Here is a 12,765-nt window from a genome sequence, read left to right as displayed (position 1 = left end):
ACATTGGGACTATCAGGACACCGAACCCCCTTCCATACTATACATATGAGCCCAGATTCACATAGCACTTACGCCAACGTATCTGGAGATACGCCGCGTAAGTGCACATATGCACCGTCGTATCTATGCACCTGACTCTGAAATCAAGATACGCCTGAAAATAGGCTTCATCTGACCGACATACGTTTCCTACGCTGTCGTATCGTGGGCGCATATTTACGCTGGCCGCAAGGGGTGCTCCCATTGATTTACGATTTGAATATGCAAATGAGTGAGATACGACGATTCACGAACGTACTTGCGCCCGGCGCATTAATATACGCGGTTTACGTAAGTCGTACGTCCGGCGTAAAGTAAAAGCCGCATATAGCAGGTGTAATGCCTCGTACACACGGTCGTTTTATGTGATGAAAAAAAATTACGTTTTTAAAATCGTCACTTTAATTGACCGTGTGTGGGGGAAAACGTCGTTTTATGTCTTCTAAAAAACGACCAAAAAAAATTGAAGCATGCTTCAATTTTATGTGTCGTTTTTCAAAACGTCAACTTTTACTTCACAGAAATTGACCGTGTGTAGCAAAAACGTTGTTTAAAACTACGTTTTTTCATCCGCGCATGCCCAGAAGCTACTTATGAAGCGAGCTTCAATACAAAAACGTGGTGGAACGTAACCTCGCTTTGCTAGAACATTGTGAGAAAAACGATGGTGTGTAGGCAACTTCGTCTTTGAAAATTGAAGTTTCAAAAACGTCGTTTTTTACTTCACAGAAAATGTCGTTTTTTTTCATCACATAAAGTGATGGTGTGTACGGGGCATCAGTCAGCAGCATCAATGCAAATGGCTGCACCAGGGAACACAGCCGTCGTTTTTTACGTCGTTTACGTAGTACGTGAATAGGGCTAGTCGTAGGTTACGTTCAAGTCGTAGGCAGTGATTCGACGTAACTTAGGCAGTTGTTTTGACGTGATTCTGAGCATGCGCACTGGGAAGCGTCCATGGGCCGTTCGTTATTCGTATCTTGATGGCGCTCGGCCCATCATTTACATGGGGTCACGCCTCATTAGCATGGCTCACGCCCACTGCCACTTACGACAAGTTAGGCCGAGGGAACCCAGTGTAGATTAGGGAGCAAGTGCTTTGTGAATACTGTGCTTGTCACTCTGCACTACGTCGGCGTATCGTATATTCGATACGCTACGCCGGCATAACTATGCGCCAAGGTATGTGAATCCGGGCCATGATGTGCTCCTGTTCATCCACCCTTTTGTTATTTTTTTTAACCCTTTTTGTGATATAAAACGCTTTCTTTATCATACATCATGGGACACAGAGAAGTATAGTAATTACTATGTGGGTTATAGAGTCTACCTTCAGGTGATGGAGGGATCAATGCTGGATTTAAAAAGCCTCCATAGAAACCGGATCAGTCCAAAGTGCTTCTTAGCCAAAGTGGACGGTACCCGGGCCTCGGATGAGAAGAACGCACCAGGTCTCCCTCTCCCCCTGCAGATTTCCTCTTGTCGGAACAACTATCCCCGGAAGAGGATGACTTACCCTGAGGGGATCAGGCAGAGGGTCAGTCAGATGTCTCTGACTCTGATGATTCTACCCTGGAGGAACCGTTTTCGGCTTCTCAGTCGAAAGGTTGTTAGCCTACGGCCACATCACCATGAAAGCGCCCGATCTCGGAGGCTAAGCAGTGTCGGGCCTGGTCAGTACCTGGATGGGAGACCGCCTGGGATTACCAGGTGCTGTAGGCTTCGGCCTTCAAGTTATCTTACTGTTTCTGCCTCCTAAAAATTCTGTTTTATATCCCATGGAGTTGAAGTTCACTAAAATTGGAGTGTCCCTACGGTGGACGCAGCTATCTCCTGTGTGAACAAGACTCTGACCTGTCCGGTGGACAACGTGCAGATATTTAAGACCCGACAGATAAGAGACTGGAGACGTTGTTAAAAACATTATTTGCTACAGCCAGAGGGGTAGCTCAACCTTCAGTAGCAGCTATTGGTATCAAGCCAATGAAGCAAGACCAGATGAAGCAAGTCTTGAAAGATAGGTAAAAAAGAGAAGGATGAGACAGCAACAGGGTCAAATGGAATGGTAACAAAAACTTTATTGATGAATACATATACAGTTTAATAAAAAAAAGGTCCAACTGGGGTGGTACAGAGACCTCCTGAGTGGGACCCATTCCTCCAATGTACAGTTATCTATAAAAATGCAAAAACGACAACGTTGTATAATAAAAGTTTGCTAAAAGACTGACCGATCGCTACTGACTGGGGAGATAAACACAAACCTCCGATATAAAAACTGATCGCTGGCAAAAAATATATATGTGGATATATGTGTGACTGGCCCCACTAGTCTGGGTCAGAGAGAAGGGGGAAGCGGATGCAAATTAAAACACACATATTGAATATGTACAGCCGATCAGTTCAAGGAAGGTATCCAGGAAGTGCTCAATAGATTGCAGGATGTCTCCAAATGCAATGGAACAACATTGATCGATCTCAGATTAATAAAAATCAAACAAAAATAGTCCTTAAGCGCATCCTGTGCAAAGTATGCTCAAACAGGTCCATTCATAGAGGCATATGGCTGCCATGAACATACAGGGAATATATATCACCGTCTCTACCAAACTTGAAGCACTTATCAATCCTCAGTATGAAAATATTATGAAGTGATTTTGCTGCTTGGAAGGTAAGAGATTTCCCTTGGACTTGTTAGACTGCAGGTTTAGCTTGAAACAGCATAAACACAATGGATAGTCTCAGTGTTAATGCAGGTTGGAGGGGGGGGGGGGGGGGTACAATCAACTGGTGATTAGTTCAAAAGGAATATGTCTCCTATGTAATGTCACAGGATTGTTCCCACATGCAGATCCTGAAATCCAATGATGTATAGATGGTTCTTACCCTTACTGAAGTCTGCCACAGTTCTCTCAATATAATGTCTGTGTAATGAATATGCATCAAGTCTGTCTGCTTACCTGATCTCCATGTGTTCATTAGAGGCTGACCCTGTTCTGGTTTCCCTTTTTATCACTTCCTCTTCCTGTATGGCTCCACCCTAGTTCATCCCAGGAAGCCTATACTAACCGTTGCTCTACAGGTCTGCAGTGCTGTTCAACAGTGTTCCTATGCTTAGTTCCTGTCTGCAGTGTAGTTTGCTAGTTCCTGTTTGCAGAGTGCTACGATCATTTTTCCGTGTACTGTTTTGGCTTGTCCCCGACTTCCTTGTCTGCCTGTGCCCATGACTATTTGCATGTCCCACGGTTATCCTTGTCTGCCTGTTGCCCTGACCTCGACCTGTCCATCACCACTGTTTGTCCTGCTGGCTGCTTCCCCTTTCTCCCTGCAGAGTGTGACTTAAGGAATCCCGGGAACGCGACCTGGACCCAGTTGCGGCCAAGACCAACCTTACCATCAAAGGCTCTGGTGAATACAAAACTGGGTCTTAGACTCCGCGCCCTGGGTGATCTTGGGTTACGCTTCCTCCCTGCCAGCAGTAGTCGGCTATAGGGTTCACTTCCCTGTGGTGCATCCCTGACCCCTATGGGGTGCACTTGTCACCTGGCCACAGGTGACCTGACAGTCTGCAATTGTATGTCTGTGTGGTATTCAGGCAGTCCTGGCAAACACAGACAGCATTTGTAAAACACGTGTGGAGATGTAAGGTATCCTCTCTGGTACAAAACTGGAACAAGTGTTCCTCCAGTGGCCAGTAGATGGCAGTCAAGATCCAAGAAAGCTGAACCGCAGATCAAAAATGAGCTGCAGCACGTCCGTGTTTCAAAGGAGATTCATGCTGACACAGATGGATTACTCAGTAAATGTAGCAGTGGTCGTCAAGTAGCAAACGCATCGTACATCGACTAGTTTTGTGACCCGAACCGGTCACTTCGTCTGGATGAAGCAAGTCTTAAAAGATATCCCGGCTCAGCAAGCTCAGGAGTTGGCTGACTTCCCCAAGGCATTATGCTTTGCAGTAGATGCCATCAAGGACTCTATACAACAGTCCCTTCCGCCTTACGCTCCTTTTAGTACATATGCGTAGGCTGCTCTGGTTGAGGAATTGGTCAGCTGAAACCCCTTGCAAAAAGCTTCTAGCGGGGTTTCCCTTCCACGGAGAGCGTTTGTTTGGGGAAGATCTGGTAAGGTATATCCAGAAAATTTCCAGTGGCAAAGCATGCTGTTGCCAGTTAAAAAGAGGTTTAGAGGTCCCCCCTCCTTTAAGAGGCCCTCCTGTTTGGTTCCTGGGCCTTCTGCTTCCAGGCAGTTCCGACGGCCTCCCGGAAGGTTTAATGCAGGAGAAAAACCTCAAGGACAATCTCAGGCTCCCAAGAAACCCTGGAACTGTAAGCCGGCCAGGCCTGTGTCTAGATCAGCATTATGAAGGTTCACCCCCACTCAGCCGAGTGGGGAAAAGACTTCAGCTGTTTGCGGGGGCCTGGCAAGAAAGGATCCAAGACAATTGGGTCCTGTCCACGGTTCCGAGGGGTACAGGCTGGAGTTGCGAGAATTTCCCCCACCCCGCTTCCTGGCCTCAAGCGCCCCGAAAGACCCGGGAAAAAGAAAGACTCTAGCGTTGGCCTTGGATCATATGCTTTCCCATGGGGTGATCATAGAACTACCGGTAGAAGAAGGTTTGGGTTTCTATTCAAATCTTTTTACCGTCCCCAAGCCGAACGGAGACGCAAGACCATTCTGGATCTCAAGGTCCTAAACTAGTTCCTAAATGTCTAAACCTTTCGGATGGAATCAATCCAGTCAGTGGTCGCCTCCTTGCAGGGAGGAGAACTATTAGCGTCCATAGATATCAAGGACACATACCTACACATACCTATCTTTCTCAGCCATCAGAAGCTGTTACGCTTCGCGATAAATTAGCGCCATTTTCAGTTTGTGGCTTTACCCTTCGGTCTAGCCACTGCACCTCGGGTGTTCACAAAGGTGCTGGCCCCCCTGTTGGCCAATCTAAGGTCTCAGGGCATATCTATAGTAGCCTATTTGGACGATCTGTTGCTGGTAGATCGATCAGTTGCCATACTAAATCGAGCAGTACACAGAACCGTGAGGTACCTGAAGTCCATGGGTTGGATTCTCAACCTGGACAAGTCAGCCTTAGTTCCTGTGAAAAGGCTGGAATATTTAGGTCTACTCATAGACACAGATCACTCAAGGAAACGACAGAACGCCATCTCGTCCGCTTGGAACAAGAAGATCCAAGCCTTAGGCTTCCCTATGTTGCTCTCCCCAACAGTTGGGCAGAGCCTTTGTTGGTGGTTGGTTCCCCAGAATCTGCAAAAAGGGAAGTCCTTTTGTTCTAATCTCTTGGCGGGTAGTGACTACAGATGCCAGTCTTCTGGGCTGGGGTGCAGTCCTGGGGGAGCTATCCCTCCAAGGAAAGTGGTCAGTCTCCGAGAAATTTCTACCCATGAACCTGCTAGAGATTCGGGCAGTACGTCTAGCCCTAACAGCATGGACAGACAAGTTGCGGGAGTATCCAGTCAGGATACAATCCGACAATGCCACAGCTGTGGCATACATAAGTCACCAGGGTGGCACAAGGAGTCGTGCGGCCCAAAAAGAAGTAGATCAGATCCTGATTTGGGCAGAAAAGCATGTCCCGTGCATATCAGCGATATTCATTCCAGGAGTAGACAATTGGCAGGCAGACTTCTTAAGTCGCCAACAGTTGCTCCCAGGAGAATGGGCTCTTCACCCCGACATCTTCCGGGGCATTTGTCAGAGGTGGGGAACACCAGATGTGGATCTCTTGGCATCAATGTTCAATGCGAAAGTGGAAAATGTTCTGTCCCGAACGAGAGATCCGCTCGCTTGCAGAACAGATGCGCTGGTGTTTCCGTGGGATCGGTTCTCCCTAATCTATGCAATTTCCTCTGCTGCAATTGTTACCCCGCCTCCTTCGCAGGATAAAGTCAGAAGGAAAACCAGTGATTCTGGTCGCTCCAGCTTGGCCCAGAAGGGCCTGGTACGCGGAGATTGTAAGGATGTCGGTAGGACATCCATGGACCCTTCAGCTTCATCCAGACCTGCTCTCACAGGGGCCAATATTCCACCCTTCCTTACGGTCTCTAAATTTAACGGTCTGGCTGTTGAATCCCATATCCTAAAGAGGAGGGGTCTCTCTAATTCTGTAGTGTCTACACTAATTAATGCCAGAAAACCAGCATCTAGGCTTATTTATTACAGAGTTTGGAAGGCATATGTGGCCTGGTGCGAAGCCAAGGGGTGGCATCCTCGCAGGTATGTCATTGGCAGAATACTGGAGTTTCTGCAGTTGGGGGCAGACATGAAGTTAGCCTTAAGTACCATCAATATTTTTTTTCAAAGGCCACTAGCTACACATTCTCTGGTTAAAACCTTTTACAGGGGGTGATTCGTGTTAATCCTCCAATTAAGACCCCCTTGTTCCAGTGGGACCTAAAGCTGGTCCTTTCTGCCCTCCAGAAACAACCACTTTAGCCTCTGTCTCATATTCCCTTGGTCCTCTTGACCAGAAAGGGGGTTTTCTTGGTAGCCATATCCTCTGCTAGGAGGGTATCGGAGTTGGCGGCCCTCTCATGTAAGGGGCCATACCTAATTCTTCACAAGGATAGACTGGTCCTGCAGGCCTTATCCAGCCTTCCTTCCCAAGGTAGTTTCCAACTTTCAGAGCCTAGTTCTGCAAAAGAGAGATCTTTGCACACTCTGGATGTACTGAGAGCAGTTAAGATCTATCTTAATTATGTGCAAATTAAATCTCGCGCCAAATTAAACTAAAGTGAACTATAGCTGCAACCCAAAATAATCAATAGATTATAAACTGTGGTATGGGGGGTGGGTGCGCTGACAATTATTTTACCAGTGCTAAGTAAAACAAATACGTATGTGAATACAGCAATGTGATACAAGCTAAATACTTAAACACCTAAAACCAAAATGATCTAGTAGAAAAGTCAGTTAAACACCACTAGTGCTAACAGATGCTTAGTGCCAGTACTTTGACATTAATAATAAAATTAAAATATAAAGGAAGTGAGTCCAATATATATACAGTGATCCTAGACAAAGGTCCAAATAAATCTTTGGTGATGAACAGATGCGTGCTCTTATTCAGATCAGTAGAAATCCACCGTCACCAATTAATACACCCGAAGTGAATGGATATAGATGGCTCCTTACCACAAGGTATTGCTCCTTACTTTGGTATCAAAAAAGGAGTCATGTAAGGCTTTTTACAGGCAAACCTGTATGATCAGATGGATCTTGACAGTACTTAACTCGCGATCAGAGATATCCCAGTTGATGCATGAAAAATAGAGTAATGCCGAATATAGTGTAATTTGTTTATTAAAAACGTTTCTATAAATGTATAAAACAGGGAGCCAAGTGGCCGCCTACTATTTCAGGTGCCTCAAACCCAGCACTGAGGCTCAACAGCGGAGTGTAGATGGCATGTCCTGGGTGCTAGACTCGTGTATCAAGCGAGTCTCCGGCGTGCGTTCCACCTCAGATTCGATCGGAACCAGCGGGACAGGAAGTGACGAAATGCCGTGCGTGGATAGGTACCTGGCAGCGTCTAAGTCCACTATCTCTAGATGGATTTGACAAGTCATTACTCAAGCCTTCGTGGGCAGTGCATCATCAAGCCTCCATGGCTCAGGTCTGTAAGGCCGCGACTTGGTCGTCAGTCCATACTTTCACAAAATTTTACCAATTGGATATCAGAAAAAATGGGGAAGACGCCTTTGGGCGCAGTGTGCTGCAGACTGCAGTTTAACTCCTCACGTCTGATGGCGCCCGGCTTATTTTTGGTGTCTCCCTCCCCTCATTTGGCATTGCTTTAGGACATCCCACATAGTAATTACTATGCTTCTCTGTGTCCCGTGATGTACGATAAAGAAAATAGGATTTTTATAACAGCTTACCTGTAAAATCCTTTTCTTGGAGTACATCACGGGACACAGAGCTCCCGCCTCTCTTGATGGGGATATTGGGACACTTATTGCTTTGCTACAAAACTGAGGTACTCCCGATATGGGAGGGGTTATATAGAGGAGGGAACTTCCTGCCTTAAGGGCGTGCCAGTGTCCATCACCTGAAGGTAGACTCTATAACCCACATAGTAATTACTATGCTTCTCTGTGTCCCGTGATGTACTCCAAGAAAAGGATTTTACAGGTAAGCTGTCATAAAAAATCCTATTTTTACTTCTGCACTTAGAAGCGCCTTTTTTCTGTTTACAACATACATATACATTTTGTGGGTCCGGGTGACAGTCTCACATATACATTGTGTGTGTGTGTAATATATATGTATATATATATATATATATATATATATATATATATATATATATATATATATATATATATATATACACACCTCAGAACACAGTTAAAAATACATTTTTCAATTTGATATGCTTTCCTGCACACAATTTCTTTTTACTTTGTCTGAACCTAAAATGAGATCTACTATAACAGCATACACTTTCAGTTTATAACATCAACATTGTAATAGCAAAACAGATTAATGGTATTTTTTCCTTTGCTCATTCCTTTGGATTACTTTAATTTTGTAAGGGCTACATATTCCATGGAACCTTGCTGCCTGCAAGCAGATATGATGTGGTGTGTTTCCTATACTAATTGTGCCTCCTGAAACACCTACTCTCAGCACGTCTGTAGTTCAGACCGCAGGCTCTGTGAAAGGTGTGACACAAGCTGTGTATTATCACACTGTAGATACATACTTTAAGGAGGAGGAACATATATACATTTCCATAACTCTTGAGGCAATAAACACATGTAATAAATAGGTATGTAGTGCAAAGTCCTTTCTTGTATTAAGAGAGGTATGGACTCCAGAGACAGAGATATAATTTTGCCCCTGTACAAATCATTAGTAAGACCTCATCTGGAATATGCAGTTCAGTTTTGGGCACCAGTTCTCATGAAAGGATATCGGAGAACTGGAGAAAGTGCAGAGAAGGGCAACCAAACTGATAAGAGGCATGGAGGAGCTTAGCTATGAGGAAAGATTAGAAGAACTACATTTATTCACTCTTGAGAAGAGGAGAATTAGGGGGGATATGATCAACATGTACAAATATATAAGAGGTCCATACAGTGAACTTGGTGTTGAGTTATTCACTTTACGGTCAACACTGAGGACGAGGGGGCACTCTTTACGTCTAGAGGAAAAGAGATTTCACCTCCAAATACGGAAAGGTTTTTTCACAGTAAGAGCTGTGAAAATGTGGAACAGACTCCCTCCAGAGGTGGTTCTGGCCAGATCAGTAGATTGCTTTAAGAAAGGTCTGGATTCTTTCCTAAATGTACATAAAATAACCGAGTACTAAGATTTGTAGGTAAAGTTGATCCAGGGTAAATCCGATTGCCTCTCGGGGGATCAGGAAGGAATTTTTTCCCCTGCTGTAGCAAATTGGATCATGCTCTGCTGGGGTTTTTTGCCTTCCTCTGGATCAACTGTGGGTATGGAGTTGGGTGTATGGGATTGTACTGTGTTTTTTATTTTGTTTGTTTATTTTTTTGTGGTTGAACTGGATGGACTTGTGTCTTTTTTCAACCTGACTAACTATGTAACAGCTCAGTTTGTGGATCAGTCGTAACTATGTTATGTAGTGCTACCCCTGAAGTAGCTGCTTGGTAATTTGCATATTCTGTTCTGCACCTCAAAGCCATGAACACCCTCCGTCCCTCTGACACACCTCGTGGAATGAAAGTTACTGCAAGCACTTATAGGAATACAAGTTTAGATACCGTTTTAACTTGGCTGTAAATTGGTACAAGGAAATGGTCGCAAGACCATTTAGTGGTAAATGAACTCCATGTTAAATAGATAGTCTGGTTGGGAAAAGACCATCCAGAAGTCCATCTAGTTAAATCAATAAAAGGGGAGGGAGAAAAAAAGTGCAATACCCTCCCCACAGTTGATCTAGAGCAGGGATCCTCAAACTACGGCCCTCCAGCTATTGTAGAACTACACATCCCATGAGGCAATGTAAAACTCTGACACTCACAGACATGACTAGGCATGATGGGAATTGTAGTTCCTGAACAACTGGGGGGCCATAGTTTGAAGACCTATGATCTAGAGGAAGGCAAAAAAAACAGCAAAGCCTGATCCAATTTGCTCCAACAGGCAAAAATGTATTCCTGATACCCCAAGAGGCAATCGCATATTCTCTGGAACAACTTTACATATAAATGTTAGTATCCAGTCATATAATGTATTGGTATGGGATAGAATAAATGGTGGTTTGAGCATAAATGAACACACAGAGCAGGTAGATTCAGACAATCAGATAAACCGTATAATCACAATGTCAAAGTAACTTAGAATAGAGTCCCGCTAAACTGGGATTAACTTATGAATCAGCAAAGTCAACAATAAACAGTGCATACAGTATAAGAATTAACTGCAATTCAAATAATAACACTAAAACTAGTCTAGGGTGCACTCTAGTAGAACAGCTAGGATATGGTGCTATGTCCCCTGCATAAGCAATATGTGGAGGTCTCTGTGCAGCAGCTTTAATGGGATAGTCTGCACATGAGAATAGTCCTATTCAAGTCTGCATCCAGTAAATGTTATTGGACTGCTGTTTAGTCAGTTCCTAAAGGGTGCTGTCTCCAGCAGCAGATAGTAATTCCCCACAGCAGCAGCTCACCATGCCCCAGCAATATTGCAGGTCATCATCCGGTCAAATACAGTGATTAGTCCACTCTCTGCTCTGCACCCAGGTGACTCTGGCTGTTGGCACACATGGATTTAGCATTTTGGATCCTGCTCGGGCAACCGTTACGCAGCAATGTGCACTCTCTGGCTCCCTCATGGCAAGAGAGAGATGTGTCCTGCACAGTCGGAGAAAATGTAACTCTCTCTCCTCCCGACAATCTCCCTCTGGAAAATGCAGTTCAAAAGCTCTTGATTACATTAAAGTCTTCTGCCTCTGGAGTACAGTTCCCACAGTGAAGTGCTGCCTGACTCTATTGAACTCTTCCTGCTCAGCAGCTCCCTCCTCCTGATGATATACTGTACTTGTTAATCAGTTTAGCATCACAAGGCAGCAGCTACAGCCACTGTTTCTCTGCCTTTCACGGCCAAGTACTAAGAAAGATAGCAAAAAGAAAGGAGACAGGAGGTGGGAGAGAGACAAGGCGGTAAGACAGAGAGAGAGGGGGTGAGAAAATTATGCGTTTTCCTCAGTGAGGGGGAAACCTGTTGCTTCACTTAGAGAGAGACATAGAGAGAGAGTGAGTCTTAAACGATCCTGTCACCTGGGAAGAAAGAATAAAGCAAGCATGAACCTATAAAGAAGAAAGCAAGTACTTGTCTCACCATACCAGTAAATTTCCGAGAGTTGCTGGGAACCAGGAGTTTGTCACTTCCAGAAGTGTGCATTTCCCAGCAAAATTCAGGGAAACTTTTAACAACATACAGTGGGGATCGAAAGTTTGGGCACCCCAGGTAAAAATTTGGATTAATGTGCATAACAAAGCCAAGGAAAGATGGAAAAATCTTCAAAAGGCATCAAATTACACATTAGACATTCTTATAATATATCAAAAAAAGTTAGATTTTATTTCCATCATTTACACTTTCAAAATTACAGAAAACAAAAAAATGGTGTTTGCAAAAGTTTGGGCACCCTTCAGAATTTATAGCATGCACTGCCCCCTTTGCAAAGCTGAGACCTGCCAGTGTCATGAATTGTTCTCAATCATCGTCTGGGAAGACCAGGTGATGTCAATCTCAAAGGTTTTAAATGCCCAGACTCATCTGACCTTGCCCCAACAATCAGCACCATGGGTTCTTCTAAGCAGTTGTCTAGAAAACTGAAACTGAAAATAGTTGACGCTCATAAAGCTGGAGAAGGCTATAAGAAGATAGCAAAGCGTTTTCAGATGTCAATATCCTCTGTTCAGAATGTAATTAAGAAATGGCAGTCATCAGGAACAGTGGAAGTTAAAGCAAGATCTGGATGACCAAGAAAAATATCAGACAGAACAGCTCGCAGGATTGTGAGAAAAGCAATTCAAAACCCACGTTTGACTGCACAATCCCTCCAGAAAGATTGGGCAGACACTGGAGTTGTGGTACACTATTCCACTATAAAGAGATACTTGTACAAATATGGTCTTCATGGAAGAGTCATCAGAAGAAAACCTTTTCTACGTCCTCACCACAAAAATCAGCGTTTGAACTTTGCAAATGAACATATAGACAAACCTGATGCATTTTGGAAACAAGTTCTATGGACCGATGAGGTTAAAATAGAACTTTTTGGCCGGAATGAGCAAAGGTACGTTTGGAGAAGAAAGGGCACAGAATTTAATGAAAAGAACCTCTGTCCAACTGTTAAGCATGGGGGTGGATCAATCATGCTTTGGGGTTGTATTGCAGCCAGTGGCACAGGGAACATTTCACGAGTAGAGGGAAAAATTGATTTAATACAATTTCAGCAAATTTTGGATGGTAACTTGATGCCATCTGTGAAAAAGCTGAAGTTAAAGAGAGGATGGCTTCTACAAATGGATAATGATTCTAAACACACCTCAAAATTCACAGGGGATTACATCAAGAGGCGTAAACTGAAGGTTTTGCCATGGCCTTCACAATCTCCTGAACTCAACATAATTGAAAAATCTATGGATAGACTCTTGGCTAGCTACAAAAAGCGTTTACAAGCTGTGATACTTGCCAAAGGGGACAGTACAAGAT

At 44.2% G+C, this 12,765-nt stretch overlaps 1 protein-coding gene and 1 pseudogene across 2 annotated transcripts in view; both read left to right on the top strand.

Moving 5' to 3' along the window:
- Positions 1-12,765, top strand: part of METTL22 (methyltransferase like 22) — a 404,370-nt gene that overhangs the window by 346,338 nt on the left and 45,267 nt on the right. The window lies entirely within an intron of this gene.
- On the top strand, positions 1,653-1,761 carry LOC120944610 (annotated as a pseudogene).

This window comes from Rana temporaria, chromosome 6 (assembly GCF_905171775.1).
Source record: "Rana temporaria chromosome 6, aRanTem1.1, whole genome shotgun sequence".
NCBI classification, from domain to species: Eukaryota; Metazoa; Chordata; class Amphibia; order Anura; family Ranidae; genus Rana; species Rana temporaria.
Note: the sequence above shows the minus strand (reverse complement) of the source record. Positions and strands in the feature narration are given on the sequence as shown.